General features: G+C 40.9%; 1 protein-coding gene across 6 annotated transcripts in view; it reads right to left on the bottom strand.

Moving 5' to 3' along the window:
- LOC107154380 (interleukin 1 receptor accessory protein) overlaps window positions 1-17914 on the bottom strand; it is a 135562-nt gene extending 117648 nt beyond the window's left edge. For 5 of the 6 annotated variants that reach the window (XR_007347961.1, XR_007347962.1, XM_048804081.1 and 2 more), the window contains exon 1: window positions 17709-17914. The gene's annotated coding sequence lies outside the window, so the exon portion shown is untranslated. The remainder of the gene's footprint in view (window positions 1-17708) is intronic. The other variant, XM_048804082.1, reaches the window with a different exon arrangement.
- Between the last annotated feature and the right edge of the window lie 533 nt (window positions 17915-18447).

Genomic DNA, 18447 nt, shown 5'->3' with positions numbered 1-18447 from the left:
AAAGAGAAATGAGACAAATAGCAGGTACTCATATACCCTGAAGTATGCAAAAAAGACAGAGTTTCCTCAGAGTCTCAAAGTTTCCTATATCCACAGGGAACTTTGTTGCAGCAAAGACTTCCTGAGACGTATTTAAACAGTGGATTGTTTCTCCAAACCTCACCCTGAATTTGCTAGTGTTTTCTTTTACTTCTCTCACACTTTATCTACTTTCTTATCAAGATAACCTCTAGAAAATCAGAAAGGAACTTATAAATCAATAATGTTATTCAGGACATTATTGGGAAACTGAAGCCCAGAAAGAAGAGGTGACTTTCATGAGTCGATAACTTGTTATTGGAAATGTTAAAAAAAAAAAAAAAAAAGATGTCTTTTGATTCCCAGTTTAGGCCTTTCTCTGATGAAGCCATGCTGTCTCCTAACTCTGAAAGGCCACTAAGAAATATCACTGTCCCTAAAAAAATATCATTAATATCCAGGGAAAGAGTCATGGCTAAACAGGGAATGGTCCCATATCAAGACAAATACTTGGGTCCAGGAGCAATAAGCAGGCTGCTAAAGAATCTGAAGCTGCTGTTCTTCCCATGACTTTGGTAAAGATTTATGGTGTATATGGGAAATCTTGGCCAAACGTCCTACAGGCAGTGTTTGATCGGATCTCTAAGGATTTCCTACAGCTATGAAGTTGTCAACATCTATTTTCTAGGGACAGTTGAACTGACTTGACTGAAGATATCTAGTACTTTCTGAAGTCTCCCTACAAGGAATAAAACTTCATAGTTTGAGATATCCAAACATGATAGATTTGAGCATAACATACTGCGCTATAACATTTCATTTAAAAAGTTGAACTGGATTGAAGATTAATTTTTAAGCCTCTGTACTTCCTGAAAGGAAAGATCACCTTATTTAATTAAAAAGCACTGTCCACTCTTAGTTGCTGCCCTGACCAGTAGAACCCACTGCCAGTCTTCCTTTCTTTAATTCTGTCACATTCAAGATATCAATCAGCTGCTGACCACTTCCTACCCTTGCAACATTCCTTCCTTTGAGAACCAATGAACTGTCTTTATCCCGACATTAAATCAAAGGACTATCACTTTTAAACAACAGAGCTTTCAGATTAATAATAAACTAATTTAAGGGCTGGGGATGTGGCTTAAGCGGTAGCGCACTCGCCTGGCATGCATGCGGCCCGGGTTCGATCCTCAGCACCACATACAAACAAAGATGTTGTGTCCGCCGATAACTAAAAAATAAATATTAAAATTCTCTCTCTCTCTCTCTCTCTCTCTCAAAAAAAAATAAAATAAAATAAACTAATTTAAAGGAAAAAATAAGGAAGAAGATAGAAAAGGATTGGGTCTGCTGGGGAGGAGGGGGGAAAGGAGTATGTACTCCTGACATTCTGGCCTGCAAGCTACTGTCCTTTGAAATAGCAAGAAGAAACCATTTTTTAAAGAATCTTTTTCACATGCTTCCAACTACAAATGGAATATTTTCCAGAGGAGGCTTGTCTGGTCTGCCTTGAACTTGTTTGGGGGTGTATCATCTTTCCTTCAAGAGGTTTGCCCTAGGTAACACTGCATTCCTTTGGAAATTTAAAAAAAAAAAAAAAAAAATCCAGCGCTGGCAGCCAGTGGGAGGTTTTTCTACACGGATGTGCACCTCCCACGTGCTCTGGTCCCAGACACGACTGGGCTGGTAAGAGGGACCGATGAGGGAACCATGCCAGGCCCAGACACAAGTCCTCCATTCTGACACAGAGTGCTGCCAAGAGGGAAGGAACCACATCCTTCCTCAGCCTAAGTCCCCTTCTTAAATCGAGCAGTTGTTCAGAAGGGGGAAGCGCAGGGGGGGAGTGAGGAGGCGACATCACTACTTGGTGTTAATTATAACAAGGGGAAACCTTTATTCCCAATATAAAGTTTCTAAGTGAATTCAAGACAGAGTCTCAAGGCCGGAAAGATACTTAAATGTCAGTTTAATTCAAACTCCTTTTTCCAATATTCAAGTCTCCCTGTAACATCCTTGCCAAGTGGATGTCTAGGCCCTTTTTAAATATCTCTAGTGGTGGTGAATTCATTTCAAGTCCCGTTTTCATATGGTCCCAACTGTAATAAATGTGTCAAGATGTTGAGCTAGATTCTGGTCCTCTATAATTTTGATCTACTTTGTCCTGGTTGAGATCTCTAGAGCCAAGTTGGTCAAGTGGCCCCATCTTCCTCAGACACCTTTGGGCATTTAATCCAGTGGTATCGGCATTTGAAAGCAGAAGTTCCACGTCTATGTGGATCCTTAGGACCAGTGAAAAGCACATGTTTCCCTACTCACCTCTCTAACCCTCAAAGTGAGAAAAAATATATTGAGGAAATGAAAATACCATTTAAAAAGGGACAATTGTCATCAACTAATTAAGGTATCTCCTATGTGTTTGAACTTAAAAGGAAATTGGAAAAGGAGGAAAGGAAGCAATAAGAGGCGAGAAACTCAAACAGCCAATGATGCTGAATTAGTCCAAGATGGGTTTCCAGAGAATTGTCAGACAAATCAGGTAGTAACTAAACACCTGTTACAAGATGCTCAGCTGTACATGTAAGCAAATTAGACAGGAGCCATGAGACAACAAGGCAAGCCTCAGCACACCTATGCAAAGCATCCTGTTTCATTGTGGGTTTTACAGTCACAGACTTGGGCCCAAATCCTTCTCCATATCTGAGCATGCTACTTTACCTACCACACTGAATCTCAGTGTCCCTATTGGTGAAGAGGGTCAGTAAACCCTTCATGGAGTTAGGTAAGAGGGTTATGTAAAACAATTTTACACAACACCTGGCACAGCATAAACACTCAAAGTGGTTAGCTATTATTATTTTTGTCTTATTTTAGAAGTCTAACCTTTGAGTCTCTTAAAGTTTTCCCTACATACTTTTCCTTGTAGCAAGAACAAGGAAGTAGAAAATCCAAATACCTGGAAGGGAGCAATAAGAAGATCCATTCTCAGGTGAGAAATAAGATAAGAGAAGGAGCTCACTGGACAAGAAGTCAGAATGCCAGCTATGCCAGCTAGGAACAGGTTCAGCTGACTCTAAAAATGGCAGGTTCCTCAATGGCCTACTGGAAAAGCCAGAGTTTTAGTCCTCTTGACCCCAGCGATCTAGTATTCCCTGAGAACCATCACACATACTCCATTTAACATCTGCAAAAGATCCATTTTTCTATGCCTTCTGCCAGTCCCCGCACTACATCTCTACATCATTAGCAACAAAAATCCTGGAGTCCCCAAAGTAAAGTCCTGCAGTAGTTACCTCATTTTTATTTGCCTTAGTGGTGCCTCTTAGAGGACAAAACACTGCCTGGGTGCAGCAAAAGGTGGTTACAGGTGTTTTAGTCACTTGCTACGGGCTGTTGAAATCTGAGGCAATACAGCACTGGATGTGAGCCTGTGGTTTAAATAAGTCAAGACAAGTGAAGGAGTTCAGCTGTGTCCTGAGAGGCAGGAGGGCTGAAGATAAGGCTTTTAAATATGCAGGAATGTGTGCTGGTAAGTGCTGACAGGGAAGACAGGGAACAGCCTAATTCAAAATGTGTGCACTTCCTAGAGATGTTAAGGTACTCAGGTATGTTTTTGTAAAGGACACTTTCCTCTTCACCTTGAGTTTGATCGAAGGCAGTAAAAATACTGCACAGGGCTGAAGAATCAAAACAGCAAGAACTGTACCACCCAGATCAACAGACACCTGCTGCCTGGGTGAAAAGAGACCTTACATGTAATGAAGTCCAAAACCCATGGACGGATTTAGAACAGGAACATAGCATGATCAAAGAGGTGTCCCAAGAAGATAATCAGGCAATGGTGCACAGTGAAGTAGAAGGTGAGTGATTGAAAGGTGTCCATTGAATAGATAGAATTCCAGTGAGCTCTCTTGATCATCCAGGACTAAGTGGCCACTTGATGGTCATTTCAACCTCTGAGCTTCAGTTTTCTCATTTATAATAATTCAGAACAAACTGACCTTACAGAGCTGTTACCAAATCTAGTGACAAGAAAAGCAATTCATAAATTGTTGGGCTCTTGGACAAACCCAAGGAATACCTGACTATCACTCAGTAAAGCCCAAAAGTCTTAGTAAGGGAAATAAGTATCTTTATCTTTATAGGACCTTGCCTTCCCTCAAATGACACTGATGTGACTACGTGAGCCAACTTCATTTAACTCACTGTTCCAATTGCTTATATATTTCCTCTTGTTCTTCACACACTAGAAGCAAAATCATTAGGGAATTTTAAGGAATTATCTAGCCACATCACAAGGGTATTCCAACCTTGGCTTGCAATGTACACTGGCATTTTAATTCCAAGAATGGTCTTGAACAACCTCTTCTGATGACTCTGGATCACCACCCTTGGTAAGGACAGAATACAGCTCTAGGAATGCAAAATTTTCCCCTGGGTTATTATAATAGAATTCCCACGAGTTGTCCCATCTATTCCCTCTCTAATCTGCAACTTTCTCACCAATACCAGATCTGTCTAAAACACAAATCTGATAATGCCCCTCCTTTGCTCAAGCATATTCAGTTGTTCTCCTTGCCTTACAGGATAAAGCAAAAATTTCTCAAAAGGATATTTAAGGTACTGAATGACACAGCTCACATTTTTTTTTTTTTCTTTACTGGTGCTGGGGACTGAATACACAGCCTTGCAAGTGTTAGGAAAGTGCTCCTCCAATGAGCTATATCCCAAGTTTAGAGTCTGATCTTCAGTGATTCCTATGCTCATAGGCCATCTCTCAGTTAAACTGGGTCCTCCCCAAAGAAGGCCCTGCTTTCCTCTCTATATGTTTTAGTTTTACTGCCTTTGCTGGAATATAAGTTGGTGGTGATTTTTTTTTTTTTTATTTTTAGACAGGGCCTCGCTAAGTTGCTGAAGCTGGCTTTGAACTTGTTATCTTTCTACCTTAGCCTCCTGAGCTGCTGGGATTATAGCTGTGGGCCACCACACTTGTCCTTGGTGGAGATTTTTAACGAGGTCCATGAAGTTAAACTGGGATTACATTTCCCAGAATTCTTATTCCCAATGGTTTCAAGTTAGGGCTGGCCTTCAGAGGGCCTCTCCAGGCCCTAGATATTCCTGCAGTTAATGCACACCATTTCTGATTGCTGGCTCTCTTCCTTGGTGGTAGTAGCCACGTCCACTGTTCTTCCAACCTTGCCAGATCTCCCCGTCCAATCTCTCCAAGTCTGAGGCCAGGCAGGTGAGATATTCCACAGCCTCATGCACCAGACCCCTGTGCAGACTACCCACTTCATACAGTGAGAGGCAGCAGAGGTCTATAATTTGTTCTCATGGATTGAACATTGCTCTCTTCTACATCATATCCAACTTTTCTTACTGCCTGTCTGCTGACCACAGAGAAAACAGCCTTCCTCAGACCTCTTCACCAGCTCTTTCTCAGGGTCTATGATTAATGACTTTCCTCTGATCTCCAAACTTCTCCTTCTGGATGTTTAATTGCTCTTCTTTTCCCACAATTGTAGCTCTCTGTGATGAATCCCAAATTCCACAGCATCCATATTATCCATCCATTTATTTCTGCTCCCCTAGTTAGATCCTCACTCACATACCACTCCTCACCAACTACTTCATGTCTATTCCTGCCCATCACTTCAAGACTCCCTTCAAAATGGGACTTGCTCATAAACCCCTTCCTGAGCTACACACTTGTCTCTCTTCTTAAAATACCAAATTCTTTATTATATATTTTAAACTTGCATTAGATACTCTTACACTATTTCAAATATTAAATACATTGTATTATAAACCCCCTTATGTATCTTATTACTCATAACCATCTATAAACTTACTCTGCAAAGGCTGGGTTTGTGTGATTTTCTAATCTCTGTATCTCACCAATGCTTTACCTATGTAAAGTTCTCAGAAAATGCTACTGTCCAAAAGAGCAAAAGAATTGTCCCTGTCACTGGTCCCTTTTACTGACACACGTAACTGAAAACCAACACTACAACTTAAGATATCACCTGATTTATATGAAGACAGGTTTTAGAGCTACCACCACACCTTTCTGTTCCCCTCACTCAGAGAAGAATCTCTGTAGTCTACTTTCAACACCTTTTATTCTTATCACACACATAGTTCTAGCAAATTTGTTGCCTGGATTCCTAGTCTACAGTAAAGTAGAAACCATTCCCTGTACAGGGAGTGGGGAGAAAACTGCTAGAAAAAGGTGAACTGAAAGCAAGAACTAGCAGACTGTAAGAAAGAGAAGAAAATTTGTGAAAATCAGATTGCATAAATGTAAAAGTATACCAGTCTGCAGCCATTTGGTATATGGGTAAATGATCTCACCTCAATAAATTCTAAAGGAATTACAGTCCACTCCAACAAACTGTCCTGAATAACCAAGATTAAGTAATGCCACATAATTTAAAATAATCTCCTTCTGAGATAATTTTGAAAGTAAAACTTTAAAAAGAAAGGCGTACATTGAAAATTTCACCATTTTTAATTATCCCACAGCACCTTCCATTCTCAGAGGGGGAAAAAAAAGAAAGCCCAAGGAATATTTATTTCCTCATGCACACATTTTAAAATATGTATGAGTTCCAACTATGAATCAGGCACCATTCTCTGTCTCTCTCTCTCTCTCCATCTCTCTGTGTGCCTCTCGCATGTGTACAAGCGCAGGGGCAACAGCACTGAAGGGTGGGACCCCTGAGAGGTGATGAAGTCCTGAGTACCTTGCCCTTCAGTGGATTAATGCCCTCACAGTGGGAGTGGATTAGTTATCCAGGGAGTGGGTTCCTGATAAAAATGTCAGTTCAGCCCCTTTTCTTTTGAGAATATGTGTGCTTTCTTGTCTTTCCACCATCTGCCTTGGGATAATGCAGTAAGATGGCCTTTCCAGATGAGAGTCACTTGACCTTGGACTTCCCAGCCTCCAGAACTATTAGAAATGACCTCCATTCTTTATCAGTTACCCAGTCCCAGGTATTTTGTTAAAACAGCAGAAAATGAAGTAAGACCATAAATAAGCACCTCAGTGATTTCTTACAAAGAAGGAAACAAATGCATACAGGACTCAGTTCATTGTTACTAGCTTCTTCCAGAGCAAAACAAACTGTCAAATGGAATGAAGTTTCTGGACTCCCTCATACAACCTTTGTCTCATTTCTCTGCCAAACATGTCTTCACTGCAGGGGAGGTCCCTGGAGATTCCAAAGGTACTGCAACCCTGCACAATTTGTTTTGGAAGAAAAATGTGGCAAGACAGAAAAAAAATATTTGATTTTATCATCACAGCCCCCAATGCACTCATGGAGGCAACAACCCTGGCACTTCTGTTTTTCTTTAGTTGTAAATTAAATTTACAACTAAAATTTAAAATTTGCATAGGGATGCAGTAATGATTAAATGAGATAATGAAAATGACACACTCAGCACAGCTCCGGGTCACAAGAAGCCTTCGATCAATATTTGGTCCTAAACTTACAGCCAGTTCTGTGAATTAGCCTTATTTAGTGTTATCTGGGGCAAAATGTTGGTACTCTCCTGCATTTCTCTTGTCACCCAGGATGCTCGGGGGCCAATGCTGGAATACAAAATAACTTTCCATCCAGGCAGATGGACTGGGGAGATGAATGGGCAGGATTGCAAGTGCTGCCTGCAGGTGTATCAGATGTTTGGAGGGAAGAGACAAAAGGTATATGGGTAAATGATCTCACAACACCTTTTGCTCCCATGCAGTTCCCCAGGACTGGCTGTTCTTCCTATAAGAGGGCCTTTTAGCATCCACAGTGCATGCTTTGCTTTGGGCAATGTGCCAGAATGGGCCCTGGAACAAAATTAACATCACTGATTATGATTGGATCTTTGGCTTTGATTTTTAAAGGCAAGTTAATAAAACAAGCACAACTAGAAAAACTGCCTGCGTATATAACTATAAGCATGTTTGGGGAGGTTATTTTAGTTCAAAAAAGCAATAAAAAGGGCTCAAATGGACTGAGTACTAATTATGTTCCAGGCACTGTGCTAAGTACTTTATATGCATATTTTATTTAATCCTCACAACAGCCCTCTCTCTCTGCCAAGAACACAGATGAGGAAGCAGGTTGAGATGTTAAGTAATTTGACCACATCCCAAAAGTAGGGAGAGGCATTTGCCTGCCCAGGTTGTCTCAGTAGAAAGCCCATGCTTTTACCACTAAATGCTTATGAAATGATACCACCTGAGACTAAAGGGCACATGCTCATTCACTGATTAAATACACTTATTGAACTATTCCTTCAAATAATGCACTATGAAGTAAGTGGGACAAAGAGAGGTGAATAAATATGCAGGGTCACTTCTTACAATCAAAGAGCAGAATGGCATAATGATTTAGCTTGCTCAAGTTCAAATGCGGGCTTTGCTACTGGGGGACTCCAGCTTTTGGGCCTCAGTTTCCTCTTCTCTAATATGTTGGTTTCAACTGTACCTACCTCATAGGATTGTCCTGAGACTTCAAAGCTAATATACATAAAGCACTTGAAATGGTGTTTGTCATATGTTGTCAAGTTATTTTTCACTCCCATTATGAAGGGCCACATATGAGACTGAATATATGTGCATAGACCAATAAATAGTTCATGGAGAGATGGCCTACAAGCAACTTATTGAAGAGTTAGATACCATTTAAATGTGTAGAGCCAGAAAGAAGAAATTGATCTTATATGGAATTAAATTTGCTCACTCTTCAGATTTCAGAAACTGGTAGCTGAAGTTTTATAAGGAAATAACTAGGTCCAATGTTTTGGGGGACTGATTACATAAAACACCTACACAGGAACTGTGAAATTTCCAGCTGAATTGAATTGAGCAATAGTGCATACATTTCCTTCCACTACTCATTGCATTTGGAAATAAGAACAGTCTCATTTCAGAAAAATCAAAAGAATCCAGTTTTTCCTATTTCCCTATTTTTTTCCCCTTTGAGATAGTCTAAGGGGAACAAGAGGCTATGAATGACACATCAATGAAACCAAGATGTCTTTCTCATCTGTTCATAGCAGCCCATAGGAGATCAGAGCCGTTCATCTCCCCTTCTTATAAACAAGCTCCTCCATTTTCCTTCACTCTGTTCAAGGCTCCAGATGTGTTAAATCTGGTCACCATCCTGCTTCTGTGCTCTCAGGGACAGCCTGTCACACATTATGCAAAATCCAGACTCCTCACCTTGGCCAGCAAGGCCAGTCTGATCTAGCCCCCGCCTGTCACAGGCCCTTATTACCAGTCTTCTGACCCTCTTAGCCAGACCCAGCCACCTCAGACATGACCTCAGGTCCACCCTGGCTCTTTTGCAGGCTTTTCTCCTCATTCAATTGTCACCTTCTAAGATAGCCTTTCCTGAACACCCTATCTAAAATACATATCCCTTCAATGTTGGTTGTTTCAATCAGTCTTCCATTTCTTAATCATGAAATCACTTGTTTTTCTTCTCTTTACCTGTCTATCCATATTATATATAAACAGAAAATATACATACAAATATTTCCTTCCTCCCAAACTCTCTAAACAACAACTATAGCATTTAAACAATAAACAATCACTTCAGCATTTCTGTTTCTTAAGGCAGTTTCAGATAACTCCAAAAGATACACACACACACACACACACACACACATATGTATACATGTACACATATTATCATTTCAATATTCTAAATGTACAAAATTAAACATTTCACATATATGCACACATATACCTATATACACATTTGTATATGTATAAGGTTATATATAAAAGTGTCTATAAGTATACCTATCAAATTATATTTCAGTATCATCAATGTAAATTATTTCTTTAACCAGTTCCATGTATTTATTTCTACTTCTTGAGGATAATTAATCATACTTATATCTACCCATACATTTATTTATTCATCAACTCATCCATTAGATATCTGCCATTTGCTAGGCACTATTCTAGGCACCTGGGATACATTAGTAAAGACATCAAATATCTCTGACTTGTAGATTTTGTATTCTAGTGGGCATGAAATAAAAAATAAACAATAGACTAAATAAAGTAATTAAACATCATAAGAAATCTCCGTCTAATCTATATATCTGGGAGATAAATAGGACATGCTTATTACCATTTTACAGTTGAGGGGAATAAGGCTGGACAGCCTAAGCAAGCAGTATCTAGGATTCAAATCCAATCCCAAATTCAGAGCCAAGCGGTTTTTTACTACCTACTATCACCATCATTCAGTCCCCTGTCCCCATCATCTCTGTAATTGGAAAACTGAGATCAAATCTTCTAGAAAAGTAATATTTACTATGTACTATGATTCTTGAGTCTCTATCATTTCTATAAAGTGAAAGACCTCCTATATTTCAATGAAAGCCAAGCTTCTTCCATGGGCACTAAAAACTCAGAAGAATAAAGCAGAAAATTTGTACTCATAATGCTGAAATCCAAATAAAAGCCAAAGATTTTATCCTTTTATGATTAATGGTGACACAGAGCTTGTTTTATTTTTTCAAAATTTTCACTTTTATTTCCAAAACCATAAATGTACATTTTCCTAACCCAGCTGTCTATTTTCTCTTCCCATCCCCAAATCTGGATTCCAGAGTGGGTGGGGGGCTCTGCAGGTTAGAGAAATGTGGCAGAATCACATCCCTAAGGCAGATAAGATATCTTTACCTATCTGACTCTTGATGCAGTGTTCAGCTGTGATTCTCACTGAAGCCAATGATACTGCCAGGCATCTGTGACTTACAATGTCTGGTTCCACATGCCATGACGTGTGGATGTGGAAGGAATGAAGTTCTGCTCTCAGTCTTGCATGGTATCTCCTAAGATAGAGCTCAGCAGTCATGTATTCATAGCAACTATCTGAGAAAGAATCCTGTCCACATCCTCATTTCACAGGTGAGGAAGGCCCAGAGAAAAATGCAACCAACCAGAACCAGGGCTGGTGAGTTGAATGGCTGAGGGAAAATTCATGGTCTTAGACCATGCCAACTTGGTGTTAGAAAGACAGGGTCTAAGACTCAGTCCTGCTACAAATATTTAGTCTCTCTGAATAACAAAGTATGAAGTAATATTTTTAAAGTGTGCATGCGTATATAATAGCAAGCATTTTGAGATTTTGAAGGTTTCAAGTTCTATATAAATAAAAACTATTATTATTTGAACTAGGCCTTTTATTCTCTAAGCCAGTATCCATTTGGACCTGCAATAGAATTATTATCATTGCTGTTAATCATAATAAAGTTTTAAATCCCCCAGCACCAGGCTTTTAACAAATGTTATAATTTAGACTGACACTTACCAAAAGCCTGATGAAATGGATTTTATTATCCTCATTTTACAGGTGCTAAAAATAAGGCAGAGACAGACCAAATAATGTTTCCAAAGTCAAGCCCAGGGAGGTTAGTTAGTAAGATGTCAAAGCCAACTATGTCACAGAGCCACAATTTTAAGTCACTGTAACATCTAATGATACTAGTTTAAGGAACTATTCTGCTGATTTAAAAAAAAATTGCAGATATCAGAATTTATAAAATCACTGGTTCTCTTTTATTTTGCCTTTAGAATTGAGTGGTAAAGGAGGAAGCCAGTGTAATCATAAATACTTATTGCCAGACAGGTGGGAGCCACAAGCACCTACGGGGCATAATCTTGAAATCAGACGTTATCTGTCCTTATGTTCACCTGATGCCAATTATATCAAGTAAAATGAATTCTTCACTACTTTTAGAAGTCTTGAGATTGAAGCTTTTTGCAGCTGCTCTTTTCTATGGAAACTTCCTACTTTCTCCAGGTAATTTATTTATGACACTTAACATTGGCCTTACTGTCAATATATGCAAGCATGCACTTCAGTGTCATCCTTCACTGTGTTTGCTGCAAAACATCCTTTATTATTAAGTTATAAATGTGTTTTTCCATTATTGAGCCAGCAATGTCCAATCTTATTAGATTCTATAACTCCTTATCATGTGTCTGATTTTGTGAACAGCAAATTAAAGGAAATTAAAATTATCTTATTTGTATATTGAGTCAACCTTTAAGAAAATTAGTGTTATGATATAATAGAGAGGGAAAAATCAGAAAACTAATTCTGGGCCTATCTGACAGAGGCCGATCTGACCTAGGAAGAATCCATTATCAATTCAGTTTTGTACTTTGTATGTGCAAGGCACTGTGCTGGACACAGGACAGGATAAACCATGTCCTCAGCTACTTAGGCGCCAATCAAGGACCTGAACAAACTACTTACACACACACACACACACACACACACACAAATATCATCCCAGAGATAGAAGATGTTATAAGCATTTAAGGCAGTTCCATAAATTAAGAAAAAACAAGAAAGAATTTGAGCAGCATGTCTGGAAGGAAAGAGGAGAAGAAAAGATACAGCCTGAGTAGATATGGCATAAGAATGCAGGGAGGGGGCATTTATGCTTGTAGTTATACAAGTCCTCAGATATGGTGGCCAGAAAATACAATACAATGAACCAAAGGGTTATTCACTCAAGCACACACAGGTTCTAATCTTTACTAATTGCATAAACTTGAGCAAGTCTGTATGTTGCTCTGAGCCTTGGTTCTTTCATCAGGAAAAGGCAGACAATGATATTTATGTGAAAGATATCTCTGTGTTGAAATGAAATGACAAGAGTACATGCACCAACGGATGCTAATTTCCCTTGCTTTGGTCTGTTTGGCTTGAAAATACATCTCCGGGGCAAAAAAACAAGGGTATTTCCTCTTTAGTCCCATTTCCCCCTTTTACTTTGACTTTTGCAGAGAGATGTGATTGCAGAATTTTGGTTGAAAGGAATCTTAAAGAAAACTACACAATGCTCTGCAGCAGAATAACCTTAGAGATCATCCAGTTCAGCTCTCTCACATTTTAGGCCTCAAAATAGAGATTCCTCAGTCACAGGTAAAGTAATTCCAGGACTAGAATGGCAGGATGCGGATGGCATGGGCCAGAAGTCTTAACCCAGGTCCTCTGATCTAGTCCAGAGAAAGGACAATTTCAGTTTCTTCCTAGTTCTAAAACGAAATGTACTGATGATTCTCAGCATCATACTTTGGTTGTGCTATGTGACATAGGTCATGCTACTTAACTTCTATAAGCATCAGTTTCCTAAAAAAAATTAAAATTAAAATAAAAAAAAAACAGAAATATTGCAAGGATTGAATAAGATGATGTATGTAAACCATTCAACACAAACATGATGGAGTTCAATAAAGAATAGCTATTAAATTTTGATGACCATAATTTAACAGACTAATAAATTGAAGGAATTTCTGGCAGAAGAAAGAATTAGTGTTTATTAAATTCTTCCTATGGAAAAGATGCTGACTTTTGGAAAAGACAGAGACTGAAGATTCTAAGGAGGCACCAGCATTCCTACTTCCTAACTGCAGAGCCTGAGAATAATTCCTTTAGAAGAGTGCCTCAGGTACCTGCCAGAGTTGAGAACTCAACACGCTTCAGCTGAGAAAGTTAAAATAAATGCAAACTAGAAAGGCACCCTATCTATCCCATCAGCATAAACAATGCACTCCAAGTTTTATAAAAATGAGCAAATGAAAAGTTAACCTGAGTTTATCCCCCAAAATGTCAGACACCAAATGTTTTGTAACCTTCTTATTCGTTGGTGGTTTTTCTTTCCCCACAGAGCAATTTCCAAAATGGGCAAAGAGCACAGTAGGTGGCTCTCTTTAATATTTCACAGGCAAGGCAACAGTGACTCACCAGAACCTACATCTGTGTCTCCAGCAAAAGCCCAATGAAGTTGAGCAACAAACGAAACTGTATGTACACTGGAGATAACCTCTCTTTCCCCCTGTCTCCTCCTCCAATTTCCTCCAGTCACATTCTGCTTTCCTAACAACACCAGGTAAGATGTACCTACTTCTTGGCAAAAGCAAATAAATAAATGTTCCCAAATGCCAAAAGCAAGGAACAAAACATTTCTCCCAGGACTGCATTTGCAAGCCTGTCTGCTTGCTATAACGGAGACAAACCTGATGACCTGTGAGGAGTCTCTATAGATAAATGGCCCCACTGCCTGGATCAGAAACAGAACAGCTCATCTTCCTACTGAAGTCTGTAGCCATAAGTTTCCGCAAGGAGGGCTGAGATTCCAAGCAAATGATTAACATCAACAGGAAAGAATGCTTTTTTTTTTTTTCAGATTTGCATATTGTTCTCTCTATTCCACTCTTTATCCATGGAATTTGTGAAAGAGCTGAATGATGCTATGGCCATGCATGGCATTTGTTTCTCAATACCAGTCTTTGAACTATTACAGGATTGCAGAGGGAAGAAACCACCCAGGACAGGAAGAAAAATCAGACATAATTCTGAACTTTATGTATTCATAGTAATCCTTCCTCCTAAGAGTTGAAGGGGCATCACATCAAACAAATGAAAATGAGAAAGTTGCTTTAGAGATCATCACTTTAAACTCTCTCTCCTGAGAGTCGGCTCCACTAAATTCTACAAAGTCATGTTGAAGGATTGTACTCTTAGCAAGGAAATATCTACTCTGTGACAAAAAAAGGATGCCCTGAAATCACCAGCCAGATAAGGTAACCTAACAATTAAAGTAAAGTACTCAAGATTGTGGGAAGCCATTCTCGCACGTGACTGGGCACCTCCCTGATTGGGTGTGAGGCGTTCTGGCCAAACTGTGTAGGAGCTAATCCCCACCCTCTCCAGGTGCGAGAGCCTGTTTGTGTGGGGGTGTGACTGACCATTGACATTGAGACCAATCACTAACCCTGACCTTGGAATGCTGCCCCCCTCGACCTTCATTGGATGGAATTTTCCCCTGAATTTCTTGTTCCCCAATAAAAGGCCACTCCCTGGAGTTCTCGTTCCCCCCCCCTCCTGCTAGTCCTGAGTAAGCCTTGCTGCCCCACTGGGTGGTTCTAGGCGAGAGCTAGAGGGGGAGCCGTCTCGGACCTGGTCATAGAAAAAGGTAATTGAGTCTGGTTGTTTATTTTGATCTCACTAGTTAACTTCTATGCTATGAACCTCTTGTATGAAACCAGCGTGCTGGCCGCGCGGTGGACAAGATCTCATTGGACATGTAGCAGGGTGTTATAGGAAAACTAGAAGCTAAAAAGTGAATTTCCCATCAAGGTGACCCATGGCAGCCTATCATTTTTGAGTCTCATTCCAGTTTTCAGTAAATGGAGACTAACTAAGAAGAGGTGTCATTTAATGAGCACCTATTCACTACACATATTTGACATTATTTCACTGAATTTAATCTTCACATAAATTCTTAGAGTAAGCAATTTATCCAACTTTAGAATTGGGTAAAATAGAAGCCCTAAATAGTAAAATAAGTTGCTAATATCACCCAGCTACTTTGGTACCACAGCTAGAATTTGAAATCAAGTAGGTTTTATCACAAAACATGGGTGCCTTGTACTATTAATATGCCTGCTGTGTCCTTCTCCAGGGCTATTGCAAATAACAAGGAAGATAATATATGTGGAATGTACTTTGGAAATGTTAAAGTTCTATATATACATATGGTTTTGCTAGCAACAAATAATAATATGTATAAGGAGTAAGGATAACTGGATTTCCTTTCTTCAAAGAATCAGATCCAAAAGAAATTTGTTTTCAATCTCCCTTCCATCCCCTTCTTCTGACCTTATTTTGAACATTTTGCTTTTCCTCACAAGTCCCTGGTCTCTCAGGCACACATTCAGATGTATCCCCACCAGCTCATCACAATGCATGCACACGGAACAAGCTGACGGAAGCAAGAGATTCCATCCTCTGCAAATGTTTGGTGTGGGAGGTACCTGAGTGGGTACCACTGGACTCTTACCTTCTCTCAAGATGTACCACACCCATTCTCAGGTACTCATCAATACTGCATAGAAATATTTTGAACTGTGAAGGGCAACCAACTATAAATACCAAAGTCAGGGACTTATGACATGGCCTGTAGATAGAACTGAATTATTGTGTGAATCAAATAAAAACAACTGTCATGAGCAGGGTACAGATGTATGAAAGAAGCTATTTAATTTTAAAATAGCAATAATACAGGAAGACCAGTGTAGGCTTGTGTGTGTTTGTGTTTAAATAAAGCAAGTTAGTCTCTAAAAGAGAATGAATTTAGTAGCATCCCTGCACAAATATTAGCTGAATAACATAAAGTTGCTTGACTGATCTAAGAGAGCAGGAATAGAAGGCTTAGCACAGTCTATTACAGCTGTGACTTCCAACTTCCTCCTCTGGTCTTTTTTATCCCTCATTAAATTAAAGCCCCTCGTTGTCAATGAAAGATGCCTCAGATCAAGGCAGTTCACAGGCCTGAGCCTTGACCTAAAAACTAGTAGAAAATTCATATCACTAAGAAATATCAATTTTATATTCCACATCAAGCATCCATGATCCAAGTCACACGTGAAAGATGTACTTTAACAGAACTGTTCAAACTCCGAAGAAGAAAACATCACATTTCCATATTTAAAAAACAAAAAGTCACTTCAGTGTAATAAGAAAGCAGTCTCAAAACTCAATGTCTCCAGGATTATTATTCAAGAATATTTATAATAGTTATCATCAGTTTCAAACAGACCAGGTACCAGGTCAGCCACTGTGCTAAAAACAAAATGTAACTTGAATTGCCTGCCCCATTTCATCCTCCCAACTACCCTAAGGTGACCACTATAATCTCCATTTTGGTGAGTGGGGAAAAATAGTATTAGAAAGATGGACTAATTTACCCAAGTTCAGACAGCTAACACATGGCAGAACTGGAAACCAGGCAAATCCTCTTTTTACAGCTGGTAACTAACCCTGGGATCTGACAGCAGAGCAGGAAAATGCTTCCCCTGGTGTCCTGGTTCACAATTGCACAACCAGGGATGAAGGAAAGACAGGTTGGGAATGGGATCTTTAAGGAAATAGCAGAAGTTTGTTTTTGTGGTTTTGATTTTTCTCTAACTCTAGCCTCCTGATTTCTTCCCAGTACTTCAAACTGGAAAGGGAGGGACGATATGGTTCCTTGAAGTCAGTTCCTTAAGGAGGGACATCTCATTCTCCACAAGGCCAACAGCTCCGCTCCCTGCCGGGACTGGGGAGAGAACTGGAAGTACCATAGGAGGTCACCAGCATCCAGCGTCCCTTCCCTCTCCCGGCAACTTCGCCTGGAGCCTGTGGGACATCCTCAGCAGGAGCATCTTTTCGAGAAAGCAGGTCAGCAAAGGAGGGAGTGAGGCTGCTGGCAGCCTTTACCCACGCTGTCATAGCTCGGGGTTGAGAGCGACGTGACACTGAATGGGCATGCTGGGACACACAGCCTCCAGTGCTCATCGCTTACATTTGCGCGCTGGAGCAAGCAAGGCGCAGGAAGACCGGAGTAGATCCCGCAAAGGGCTGAGAATGGGCATAGAAACGCACGGATCCCACGATTGCGTTACTTAATCCCTACACAAGCAAAGATGGAGCTCTGAACTGCTGGGTTCGAATCCCCGCCACCGCACTGAGTGATCTACCTTGGCCCCTGCCTCGCCCTGTGTCTCAGTTTTCCCTTCTGTAAAACAGGAGGATTGAAGGAGACGATCTCTAAGAATCCATCTACCCTGAGTTTCTGCGGCAGAATGAAACCAGTCCTCACTGCAGCGCGAGACTCACCTTTCTTGGGAAGCTGAGCGGGCACAGCGAAAGGGGCGGAATGGGTGGAGGGTCTCCCTGCACTGATTCTCTCCGTGCTCCGGGCCAAAGCGAAGCCCAGGGGACCTGGATCCCGGCCGTCTTCCCCAATGAGCCTCTTACTTTCCGCCGCACTTTCTTTTTCCCCCTTCGGGGCTCCTCCCCCGGCGCCGCGCGATTGGCCGCGATATCGTGGATCAGGCTCCACCCACCGCCTTGGCTCGCAATCCACCAGCGTTCAGGGCTTCCCGAGCCTGCGGCTTCTGGGCGGCACAGTGGGCCAGTCCCGCCCGCTGCGAGGAGGAGCAGCGCAGGGGTCCGCCTGCGGGCGGATGCGAGGCTGTGCTCCTTCCTAAGGCTCCCAGCCACTGCCTGGACTGTTCTGAGCGCGCGAGGAAAGGAGAGCCATCCTCCTGCAGCTCAGCCTGGCACGGTGCCCGGCGCTCCGGGAGGATTACCGCCCCCCCCGCCCCCCTGCGCACGCACATACACCATACACATAGGCGCAGACATGTGCTCTTTTAAAATTATGGTCTCACTGCTGAAGTCGGAGCAACCCTGACTTTTCTTCCCGTCTGTATGTATCTAACTGTTATGGAGCAAGGCCATGACAGTCTTTTTGAGCGCCCACCATGTGCCAAACACAGAGAGCAACAGGAAGAAACAGAAAAGCCATCTCGGCAGTCCAGAGCTCTTACTAGAACTGACAGTCGTGTGAAGA

The sequence above is a fragment of the Marmota marmota genome, unplaced genomic scaffold (assembly GCF_001458135.2).
Source record: "Marmota marmota marmota unplaced genomic scaffold, marMar, whole genome shotgun sequence".
NCBI lineage: Eukaryota > Metazoa > Chordata > Mammalia > Rodentia > Sciuridae > Marmota > Marmota marmota.
This window is presented reverse-complemented; position numbering and strand designations above follow the sequence as displayed.